This window comes from Coregonus lavaretus (genome assembly GCF_964263955.1).
Source record: "Coregonus lavaretus genome assembly, chromosome: 24".
In the NCBI taxonomy this organism is placed as follows: Eukaryota; Metazoa; Chordata; class Actinopteri; order Salmoniformes; family Salmonidae; genus Coregonus; species Coregonus lavaretus.
In genome coordinates, this window is record NC_140011.1 from 35199457 (window position 1) to 35212511 (window position 13055).

Below are 13055 nucleotides of genomic sequence, written 5' to 3' on the forward strand. Positions count from 1 at the left end.
AAGACTACCTGTAAGTTACATTGAACGTACAATCACAGCAAGACATTGGAAAAAAAGCATGGCATGCAATATGCCTTTCTGAAACAAGCTCTCTGTTTTGGTTTAGTTTTAGGCACAGCTATTTTCCTTAGTAGGGACTCAAAGACTGACGTGAACACCAAATTACATTTCACAGGCAAGGCTTTTATATGATGTGTATTGCAGAGTCAAATCCGACTGATGCCAGGCAGAGATGGGCTGTCAAAGATACCTGACATTTATCTGTGTGTATTTGTAGAGGTATCATTCACCACAGAGCACTTTCTAGAAATAGTGCTGTGTTAGTGCCTGCTGCATGTAAAGAGCATAGAGGGCTGCCTCTGCTTTGTTAAGTCTGTTTAGTGATTCCCACGGATGATCATTACTTTAGTCAGTTAGATTCTAAATATCGTTTTTTTTTTTGAGAGCCCCTGACGGGTGAACAGAAAGTAGTGTCACTATCTGTTTCCTCTAGCATACATTTTTTCAGCAGCGAGGGTGGGGGGTAGTGGGAATGGCCAAAAATGACCGAAAATGTTTGAGGCCCTCCTCTTGGCCGCAGTCAAAATGTTTATATTTTAAAGCTAATTATTGTTATTTTTTTAATAAGTGGGGCAGTCCCACTCCTTTCATATGTTTTGCATTATTGAACAGATACTACAGTGTGAAAGACTGGGAAGATGGGGAGAGTCAAAGGGCAGTGGGCTGAATTCGAACCCATGCCGACTGTAACCGCTGGACCACACAGGCCCCAGATAAAATGTGCAGTTTTAAAGCTAATGTGCTGCAATTATACACATTTTGCCATGGCTTATGCCTTGTTCTTATGCTATCTGAGTGACTCAAACATTATAACAAAATCAATGGGGGCCCCATGCCATAACATAAAAAAAAAAAATGATTCTCCCTGACTGTGTAGTTTTTATTTTGGTGGTTGTTAGTTCTCAAATATAATCTTATTTTAAAATACACTGAAGAAAAATATAAACGCAACATGTAAAGTGTTGGACCCATGTTTCATGAGCTGAAATAAAAGATCCCAGAAATTTCCCATACGCACAAAAAGCTTATTTCTCTCAAACTTTTGCATTAATTTGTTTACATCCCTGTTAGTGAGCATTTCTCCTTTGCCAAGATAATCCGTCCACCTGACTGGTGTGTCATATCAAAAATCTGATTAAACAGCATGATCAGACACAGGTGCACCTTGTGCTGGGGACAACAAAAGACCACTCTAAAATGTGCAGTTTTGTCAAACAACAAAATGCCACAGATGTCTCAAGTTTTAAGGGAGCGAGCAATAGGCATGCTGACTGCAGGAATGTCCACCAGAGCTGTTGCCAGATAATTTCATGTTAATTTCTCTACCATAAGCCGTCTCTAACATCGTTTTATAGAATTTGGCAGTATGTCCAACCGGCTTCACAATGTTCAACAGTCTTGAAGGAGTTCCCACATATGCTGAGCACTTGTTGGATGCTTTTCCTTCATTCTGTGGTCCAACTCATCCCAAACCATCTCAATTGGGTTGAGGTCGGAGGATTGTGGAGGCCAGGTCATCTGATGCAGCACTCCATCACTCTCCTTCTTGGTCAAATAGTCCTTACACAGCCTGGAGGTGTGTTGGGTCATTGTCCTGTTGAAAAACAAATGATAGTTCCACTAAGCCCAAACCAGGTGGGATGGCATATCACTGCAGAATGCTGTGGTAGCCATGCTGGTTAAGTGTGCCTTGAATTCTAAATAAATCACAGACCGTGTCACCAGCAAAGCACCCCCACACCATAACACCATCTCCTCCATGCTTTACGGTGGGAACTACACATGCAGAGATCTTCCATTCACCCACACCGCGTCTCACAAAGTCTAATGTCCATTGCTCGTGTTTCTGGGCCCAAGCAGGTCTCTTCTTCTTATTGGTGTCCTTTAGTAGTGGTTTCTTTGCAGCAATCGACCATGAAGGTCTGATTCACACAGTCCCCTCTGAACAGTTGATGTAGAGATGTGTATGTGACTAGATCTCTATGAAGCATTTATTTGGGCTGCAATTTCTGAGGCTGGTAACTCTAATAAACGTATCCTCTGCAGCAGAGGTAACTCTGGGTCTTCCATTCCTGTGGCGGTCCTCATGAGAGCCAGTTTCATTATAGCACTTGATGGTTTTGCGACTGCACTTGAAGAAACTTTCAAAGTTCTTGAAATGTTCCGTATTGACTGACCTTCATGTCTTAAAGTAATGATGGACTGTCGTTTCTCTTTGCTTAATTTTTTTATTATTTTAATTTTTTTGTCATTTAGCAGATGCTCTTATCCAGAGCGACTTACAGTTAGTGAGTGCATAAATTTTTCATACTGGCCCCCCGTGGGAATCGAACCCACAACCCTGGCATTGCAAATGCCATGCTCTTCCAACTGAGCTACACAGGGCTTATTTGAGCTGATCTTGCCATAATATGGACTTGGTCTTTTACCAAATAGGGCTATCTTCTGTATACCCTATAGCATTTTTTTTGTCCATTAAAATAACATCAAATTGATCGGAAATACAGTGTAGACATTGTTAATGTTGTAAATGGCTATTGTAGCTGGAAACGGCTGATTTTATTTTATTGATCTACAGTGGGGAAAAAAAGTATTTAGTCAGCCACCAATTGTGCAAGTTCTCCCACTTAAAAAGATGAGAGAGGCCTGTAATTTTCATCATAGGTACACGTCAACTATGACAGACAAATTGAGAAAACAAAATCCAGAAAATCACATTGTAGGATTTTTAATGAATTTATTTGCAAATTATGGTGTAAAATAAGTATTTGGTCACCTACAAACAAGCAAGATTTCTGGCTCTCACAGACCTGTAACTTCTTCTTTAAGAGGCTCCTCTGTCCTCCACTCGTTACCTGTATTAATGGCACCTGTTTGAACTTGTTATCAGTATAAAAGACACCTGTCCACAACCTCAAACAGTCACACTCCAAACTCCACTATGGCCAAGACCAAAATTGTAGACCTGCACCAGGCTGGGAAGACTGAATCTGCAATAGGTAAGCAGCTTGGTTTGAAGAAATCAACTGTGGGAGCAATTATTAGGAAATGGAAGACATACAAGACCACTGATAATCTCCCTCGATCTGGGGCTTCACGCAAGATCTCACCCCGTGGGGTCAAAATGATCATAAGAACGGTGAGCAAAAATCCCAGAACCACACGGGGGGACCTAGTGAATGACCTGCAGAGAGCTGGGACCAAAGTAACAAAGCCTACCATCAGTAACACACTACGCCGCCAGGGACTCAAATCCTGCAGTGCCAGACGTGTCCCCCTGCTTAAGCCAGTACATGTCCAGGCCCGTCTGAAGTTTGCTAGAGTGCATTTGGATGATCCAGAAGAGGATTGGGAGAATGTCATATGGTCAGATGAAACCAAAATAGAACTTTTTGGTAAAAACTCACCTCGTCGTGTTTGGAGGACAAAGAATGCTGAGTTGCATCCAAAGAACACCATACCTACTGTGAAGCATGGGGGTGGAAACATCATGCTTTGGGGCTGTTTTTCTGCAAAGGGACCAGGACGACTGATCCGTGTAAAGGAAAGACTGAATGGGGTAATGTATCGTGAGATTTTGAGTGAAAACCTCCTTCCATCAGCAAGGGCATTGAAGATGAAACGTGGCTGGGTCTTTCAGCATGACAATGATCCCAAACACACCGCCCGGGCAACGAAGGAGTGGCTTCGTAAGAAGCATTTCAAGGTCCTGGAGTGGCCTAGCCAGTCTCCAGATCTCAACCCCATAGAAAATCTTTGGAGGGAGTTGAAAGTTTTGGCCCAGCGACAGCACCAAAACATCACTGCTCTAGAGGAGATCTGCATGGAGGAATGGGCCAAAATACCAGCAACAGTGTGTGAAAACCTTGTGAAGACTTACAGAAAACGTTTGACCTGTGTCATTGCCAACAAAGGGTATATAACAAAGTATTGAAAAACTTTTGTTATTGACCAAATACTTATTTTCCACCATAATTTGCAAATAAATTCATTAAAAATCCTACAATGTGATTTTCTGGATTTTTTTTCTAATTTTGTCTGTCATAGTTGACGTGTACCTATGATGAAAATTACAGGCCTCTCTCATCTTTTTAAGTGGGAGAACTTGCACAATTGGTGGCTGACTAAATACTTTTTTTCCCCACTGTACATAGGCGTACAGAGGCCCATTATCAGCAACCATCAGTCCTGTGTTCCAATGGCACGTTGTGTTTGCTAATCCAAGTTTATCATTTTAAAAGGCTAATTGTTCATTAGAAAACCCTTTTGCAGTTATGTTAGCACAGCTGAAAACTGTTGTGCTGATTTTAAAGAAGCAATAAAACTGGCCTTCTTGAGACTAGTTGAGTATCTGGAGCATCAGCAATTGTGGGTTCGATTTACAGGCTCAAAATGGCCAGAAACAAAACTTTCTTCTGAAACTCGTCAGTCTATTCTTGTTCTGAGAAATGAAGGCTATTCCATGCGAGAAATTGCCAAGAAACTGAAGATCTCGTACAACGCTGTGTACTACTCCCCTCACAGAACAGCGCAAACTGGCTCTAACCAGAATAGAAATAGGAGTGGGAGGCCCCGGTGCACAACTGAGCAAGAGGACAAATACATTAGTGTCTAGTTTGAGAAACAGAGGCCTCACAGGTCCTCAACTGGCAGCTTCATTAAATAGTACCCGCAAAACACCAGTCTCAACGTCAACAGTGAAGCGGCGACTCTGGGATTCTGCCTATGCTTATAACAGTGTGTGTAACATGATGCTCTCTCCAAAGAAGGTACCCGTTCCAAAACCATCTTCTTAAATTGGTCAGCAGAATGTGGAGGTGTGAGAGAGCCTGGCCATCACATGCTGTTCAACCTCAACTCTGCTGAGTTCTATATTTACAGAGTCTTGGGATTAGCACGTTTATAGCCAGGGCCATGGGAGCACCTGTTTATTTCTGGCCCTATGAGAACTGCACTCGCTCTATGCATTGAATAGCACGATGAAGTGCTTTCGTTTGTATTCTCTTTGCCAAATAAGGGTGATGGCGTCATATATGCCATGTGTTCTGATAGTTTTGGTATGAATGACAGTTGCCGTACTAGTAATAGCACAAATGAACTGCAGTACACTGAATTGTATAGTACTGTAGGCTTTGTAAAACATTTGTTGATACAATGACTGACTTATCAGTGTCCACTGTTCTGTCATGACTAAGGGTTTTTTCGTTATTCACTATTTATTCCTCGTGTCACTATCTTTTTTTATTTTTATCTTTAACTCTGCATTGTTGAAAAAGGACCCGTAAGTAAGCATTTCACTGTTAGTCTACACCTGTTGTTTACGAAGCACGTGACAAATAAGATTTTATTAGCTTTTTTTGTTGCTTACTCTTAGCTGGTCTCCACGGTTGACATTGCCAAGGTTTTGTGTCTTGAGCTGCCTAAGAATAATAGTTAGACATCCGTCTGTGTATGTCTGTCCCACTGCTCTCTGCGTGTGAGTGCATTACAAATGATTATGTCATTGGAGCTGCTCAATAAACATCCAGACTTGCCGGGCCCGGCCAGCTCTCAAATATCTGCTGCTCCGCTGGGGGGAATGTGTGAACAGCAGGTGCAGGGGCCTGAAATAGAGGGTCGGGGAGGAGCAGGTGCTTACCCACAGTCGAGAGAACCACGTAGATTAGTGGTCGGACAGGGGCAGGCTGAGAGGAATGACAAGGGAGTGAAGGTTAGGAATGTGAAGTATAGATTCAAGACCAGAGTGTCTGCTCTCCTGACAGCTGTTTGCATTTTGACCTAGTATGTTAAGGCTCCCTGTTACGAATGCTTTATCACTCTGCTGGCTCTATCCAGTCTTGCTATTGTTACTGTATGTTGGTCAGGGATGCAGTCTTGCTCTTATGTAATGTAAAATATGTATATTTGGTGCACAGGAATCATATTCATTGTTTTACTATTTTCTCTTGTCCACTACAACCATTATGCATCCACACTTAAGCCCCTCTTTGTGTTTTGGATGTACCTCTACCCCTGGCCAGTGTTAGTGTCATATGGGCCTTAAGGTTATGAATGGCAAGTTAAATAGGCCTATGAAATACTACTTATGAAATATTACCCAAGTGATGAAACATCTTAATGTTACTTGTTTTTTATCTGGGCATCCCGAGTGTCGCAGCGGTCTAAGGCACTGCATCGCAGTGTTGCGGCGTCACTACAGCCTAGGGTTCGATCTCAGGCTGTGTCACAACCGGCCGGGACTGGGAGTCCCGTAGGGCAGCACACAATTGGCCCAGCGTCGTCCGGGTTAGGGGAGGGTTTGACCGAGGGGGCTTTACTTGGCTCATCGCTCTCTAGTGACTCCTTGTGGTGGGCCCGGTGCTTGCAGGCTGACTTCGGTCGTCAGTTGAACAGTGTTTCCTCCGACACATTGGTGCAGCTGGCTTCCGGGTTAAGCGAGCGGGTGTTAAGAAGCGCGGCTTGGTGGGTCATGTTTCGGAGGACGCATGACTCAACCTTCGCCTCTCCAGAGCCCGTTGGGGAGTTGCCGCGATGAGACAAGATCGTAATTGGATCGCAATTGGATATCATGAAATTGGGGAGAAAATAATAATGTTATCTATGATATAGCTGACTCCTGTTAAGGGCAATTCACCAGTTCCAATTCAAGTACATTCTTTTTAAGGTTGTATTAATGCCATCTGGTTTTGACCTCTTTGACCACTTTTCTCTATGTAGGATGACCAGGTTGTGCTACAATGCACAGCCTCCATTTTGAAAGAACAGATCAAACTGTGTCTGTCATGCGAAGGCTTTGGGAACCGTTTGTGCTTCCTGGAGACCACTTCCAATGCTCAGGTAGAGAGAACCACATTCCACAAACACAGCTGATTACCTCTTTATTTCTAGTTCTTGCCAGTCGCTGGGTTTTGCAGATGGATGTCTGTTGTGTTGTAGAATGTGCCACCTGATTTGGCGATCTGCTGCTTCATCCTGGAGCAGTCCCTGTCGGTACGAGCCTTACAGGAGATGCTGGCCAACACCATGGAGCTCAATGAGGTAGGAGACTAGCAGAGGGTTGTGTTGTATGTTATATTATTATTTTACATCTGAAGTTAAACAATTATGTAGTATAAAGTATGTGGAAATAGTTTTTATTTTGCTGAAAAACAGAGTTGGTCTTCGTGTAGTATCCGGTGAGCTTAGTTCTTTCAGTATTGCCCCATAACATGGGAACCAATATTATTTGTAAAAAAATTCACAAAATAGTGTTATGGCTTTCTTATATGGTTGTGAGAACATAATCTTATGTCATTGACACATAGTTTTAAAAGTAGTGTTGTAGTGAGTTATGTGCTTCCAAAGTCTAATGACAGATGACATTTATGTATTTGAAATATGAATATCATGTCAAGATATCTTGTTCATTTTAGCAACTTAACTTCGTTTTGTCTCTTTTCTGACCCCACACCCCTCATCTCCTACCTGCCAACCATAGGCAGTCGATTTGGACAAATGGGTATGTCTGTTCATGTTTCCCTTCCTGTCACGTTTCCCATCTTCTCCACCCGTTGTCTACCCTGAGAGTCCTCTCAGCTCTCACCCAATGTCCCTGTCTGAATCAGTGATGCGCCGCCTTCGTCAACCTCACTCATATTACTCCACTCCACGCGTCTCACACTTTGCTCAGTGTTGTCATAGCTGAAATACCAAGCAGCGTTTCAAATTATACTCAAGGAAGGATTCCTGTCAGCAGCACAGGAGCAGCCAAGAAACTCTCCGCAGTCGAGGGCTTCTGGTTGCAATGTAATCTCTACACTACGTCCAATATCAGTCTCATGTACCACAGACCAGGGCTAGTACTGGATGGTGTGTCACGTATTTCATTTGAAACAGGGCTCTTACTGACCTGTGACCCTGGCCATCTGAAAGTGTCCTATACAACCTTCATCATACTTCCATTTCCCTTTCATACATCATCTTTACACCTCCTCATGGTCCAATACATCCCATTCATTGCATGTGTACCACCCCTTTACATTTTCTTAATCAATGCTATTCCTTCATCACCCGAGTTACTCTGGTTTGCTTTTGACCAATTCAACAAACCATCAAGTCAATTCATCTTCATCTTAAGAAAGTCTGGAATGTAGAGCAAAGTGTAACTTTGAATATCAAATAACACACACACACACACACACACACACACACACACACATACATACATACACACTCCTGTCTCCTGTCTCCGTACCCAGTCTTCAACAGTCCTGTGTGCCTGACCTTAGCAGTCTGTATGCTGAATGTTGAATCAAACACTACTCTCTTTGGTTGGATTTTTTTTACTTTTCTCTCTCTGTCTATTCCCTGTGCTGTCCAGTCATCTCAAGGAGGGGGTCACCGTACCCTGCTGTATGGCCATGCTATCCTACTGAAACACACTCACTCCAGCATGGTAAGCAGCCTCCTCTCTGTCTCACTATGTAGTCTCACATGTTACTCAATTGTTTCCCCTTCTACCTCATCCAGTAGTCTCTCACACCCACACTACCCTGTAAACTCTGTGTTGCTGTTACATGGGTTTGCTTGTCAATGGGCGCTTTGTGATTCAGTGTGTAATATTCACTCTCTCTGTGTGCTGTAGTACCTCAGCTGTCTGACTACCTCAAGGTCACTCACAGACAAACTGGCCTTTGATGTGGGCTTACAGGAAGATTCCACAGGTATGGCTTTTACCATAGAGAAGAGCAGTGGCATGTCCACATCTTTTCTGCACAGTGTTCATATTGCTTCTTAGTTGAGTGATGCATTTGTTCCTTCACAGGGGAGGCGTGCTGGTGGACCATTCATCCTGCATCCAAGCAGAGGTCAGAGGGAGAGAAGGTCAGGGTGGGAGATGACCTCATCCTGGTCAGTGTGTCCTCTGAGAGATACCTGGTGAGCCGCGTTGGTGACACACTGCCAAGTGGACTTTCAGACCCAGGTTATGGATGGAGCTGACATGTTATTTTCTCTGTCTCTCTCTCCCTCTCTCTCTCCCTCTCTCTCTCCAGCATCTCTCCTATGCCAGTGGTGACCTCATGGTGGACGCCTCCTTCATGCAGACCCTGTGGACCATGAACCCTGTGATGTCTGGCTGTGAGCTTGCTGAAGGTGTGTATATGTTTTGATTGTTTTTCTATTTCATAATCATGAGCTAATTATCTAGAAACACTACACTTGACTGCCATGTCTTTCTCGTGTGGAATATGACTCCTGGGTGACTCATAACTGCAGGCACCAGATTACCATGCCCCGGTGTCTTTATTATTACCATTGCTATGTCCTACTGTCCACTAGGGAGCGACAGGAGTGTCTATTACCATCTAGTAGGCTCGTGCTAGAGTGTTGTTGATGGGCGCTCAGAGGATGGCGGGTTCAATCCCAGTGCTAGGCACTCGTTTTTATTTGTAACTTTGACCTTTGAACCCTATCCCAATCCTTAACCCTTACCTTAACCACTCGGAATGAATGCCTAAACTTAACTGTCGGGTTGAGTTTCGGTTTCACTTTTGCCCAGTTTGACTGACAGCTAACATAAGTCAAAATATTCTGAAATTAATATGGCCCCACAGTGTATAATTAACACGGCCCCACAGTGTATAATTAACACGGCCCCACAGTGTATAATTAATACGGCCCCACAGTGTATAATTAATACGGCCCCACAGTGTATAATTAATACGGCCCCACAGTGTATAGTTAACACGGCCCCACAGTGTATAATTAACACGGCCCCACAGTGTATAATTAACACGGCCCCACAGTGTATAATTAACACGGCCCCACAGTGTATAATTAACACGGCCCCACAGTGTATAGTTAACACGGCCCCACAGTGTATAGTTAACACGGCCCCACAGTGTATAGTTAACACGGCCCCACAGTGTATAGTTAACACGGCCCCACAGTGTATAGTTAACACGGCCCCACAGTGTATAATTAATATGGCCCCACAGTGTATAGTTAACACGGCCCCACAGTGTATAGTTAACACCTCCCTAAAGTGTATAGTTAACACGGCCCCACAGTGTATAGTTCACACGGCCCCACAGTGTATAATTAATACGGCCCCACAGTGTATAATTAATACGGCCCCACAGTGTATAATTAATACGGCCCCACAGTGTATAATTAATACGGCCCCACAGTGTGTAGTTAATACGGCCCCACAGTGTGTAGTTAATACGGCCCCACAGTGTGTAGTTAACATGGCCCCACAGTGTGTAGTTAATACGGCCCCACAGTGTGTAGTTAATACGGCCCCACAGTGTATAGTTAACACTGCCCCACAGTGTATAGTTAACACGGCCCCACAGTGTATAGTTAACACGGCCCAACAGTGTGTAGTTAATACGGCCCCACAGTGTGTAGTTAACATGGCCCCACAGTGTGTAGTTAACACGGCCCCACAGTGTATAGGTAACATGGCCCCACAGTGTGTAGTTAATACGGCCCCACAGTGTGTAGTTAACACGGCCCCACAGTGTGTAGTTAACACGGCCCCACAGTGTATAGTTAACACGGCCCCACAGTGTATAGTTAACACGGCCCCACAGTGTATAGTTAACACGTCCCCACAGTGTATAGTTAACACGGCCTCACAGTGTATAGTTAACACGTCCCTAAAGTGTATAGTTAACACGGCCCCACAGTGTATAGTTAACACGGCCCCACAGTGTATAGTTAACACGGCCCCACAGTGTATAGTTAACACGGCCCCACAGTGTATAGTTAACACGGCCTCACAGTGTATAGTTAACACGTCCCTAAAGTGTATAGTTAACACGGCCTCACAGTGTATAGTTAACACGGCCTCACAGTGTATAATTAATACGGCCCCACAGTGTATAGTTAACACGGCCCCACAGTGTATAGTTAACACGGCCTCACAGTGTATAGTTAACACGGCCCCACAGTGTATAGTTAACACGGCCTCACAGTGTATAGTTAACACCTCCCTAAAGTGTATAGTTCACACGGCCTCACAGTGTATAGTTAACACCTCCCTAAAGTGTATAGTTCATACGGCCTCACAGTGTATAGTTAACACGGCCCCACAGTGTATAGTTAACACGGCCCCACAGTGTATAGTTAACACGGCCCCACAGTGTATAGTTAACACGGCCCCACAGTGTATAATTAATACGGCCCCACAGTGTATAATTAATACGGCCCCACAGTGTATAATTAATACGGCCCCACAGTGTATAATTAATACGGCCCCACAGTGTATAATTAATACGGCCCCACAGTGTGTAGTTAATACGGCCCCACAGTGTATAGTTAACACGGCCCCACAGTGTATAGTTAACACGGCCCCACAGTGTGTAGTTAATACGGCCCCACAGTGTGTAGTTAACACGGCCCCACAGTGTATAGTTAACACGGCCTCACAGTGTATAGTTAACACGTCCCTAAAGTGTATAGTTAACACGGCCCCACAGTGTATAGTTAACACGGCCCCACAGTGTATAGTTAACACGGCCCCACAGTGTATAGTTAACACGGCCTCACAGTGTATAGTTAACACGTCCCTAAAGTGTATAGTTAACACGGCCTCACAGTGTATAGTTAACACGGCCTCACAGTGTATAATTAATACGGCCCCACAGTGTATAGTTAACACGGCCCCACAGTGTATAGTTAACACGGCCTCACAGTGTATAGTTAACACGGCCCCACAGTGTATAGTTAACACGGCCTCACAGTGTATAGTTAACACGGCCCCACAGTGTATAGTTAACACGTCCCCACAGTGTATAGTTAACACGGCCCCACAGTGTATAGTTAACACGGCCCCACAGTGTGTAGTTAACACGGCCCCACAGTGTATAGTTAACATGGCCCCACAGTGTGTAGTTAATACGGCCCCACAGTGTGTAGTTAACACGGCCCCACAGTGTGTAGTTAACACGGCCCCACAGTGTATAGTTAACACGGCCCCACAGTGTATAGTTAACACGGCCCCACAGTGTATAGTTAACACGGCCCCACAGTGTATAGTTAACACGGCCCCACAGAGTATACTTAACACGGCCCCACAGTGTGTAGTTAATAAGGCCCCACAGTGAATAATTAACACGGCCCCACAGTGTATAGTTAACACGGCCTCACAGTGTATAGTTAACACGTCCCTAAAGTGTATAGTTAACACGGCCCCACAGTGTATAGTTAACACGGCCCCACAGTGTATAGTTAACACGGCCTCACAGTGTATAGTTAACACGTCCCTAAAGTGTATAGTTAACACGGCCTCACAGTGTATAGTTAACACGGCCTCACAGTGTATAATTAATACGGCCCCACAGTGTATAGTTAACACGGCCCCACAGTGTATAGTTAACACGGCCCCACAGTGTATAGTTAACACGACCCCACAGTGTATAACTAACACGGCCCCACAGTGTATAGTTAACATGGCCCCACAGTGTATAGTTAACACGGCCCCACAGTGTATAGTTAACACGTCCCTAAAGTGTATAGTTAACACGGCCCCACAGTGTATAGTTAACACGGCCCCACAGTGTATAGTTAACACGACCCCACAGTGTATAGTTAACACGGCCCCACAGTGTATAGTTAACACGGCCCCACAGTGTATAGTTAACACCTCCCCACAGTGTATAGTTAACACGGCCCCACAGTGTATAGTTAACACGGCCCCACAGTGTATAGTTAATACGTCCCTAAAGTGTATAGTTAACACGGCCCCACAGTGTATAGTTAATACGTCCCTAAAGTGTATAGTTCACACGGCCTCACAGTGTATAGTTAACACCTCCCTAAAGTGTATAGTTAACACGGCCTCACAGTGTATAGTTAACACGGCCCCACAGTGTATAGTTAACACGACCCCACAGTGTATAGTTAACACGACCCCACAGTGTATAATTAACACGGCCCCACAGTGTATAGTTAACACGACCCCACAGTGTATAATTAACACGGCCCCACAGTGTATAGTTAACACGGCC

General features: G+C 44.3%; 1 pseudogene across 1 annotated transcript in view; it reads left to right on the forward strand.

Annotated features, from left to right (window-relative positions):
* The window catches only part of LOC311099840 (ryanodine receptor 1-like), a 74663-nt pseudogene that overhangs the window by 1061 nt on the left and 60547 nt on the right, over positions 1-13055 (forward strand). Inside the window, exons 2-8 of the transcript in view lie at positions 6778-6897; positions 6997-7098; positions 7538-7558; positions 8420-8494; positions 8684-8762; positions 8864-8976; positions 9093-9192. The product of the transcript in view is annotated as a ryanodine receptor 1-like (transcript). The remainder of the gene's footprint in view (positions 1-6777; positions 6898-6996; positions 7099-7537; positions 7559-8419; positions 8495-8683; positions 8763-8863; positions 8977-9092; positions 9193-13055) is intronic.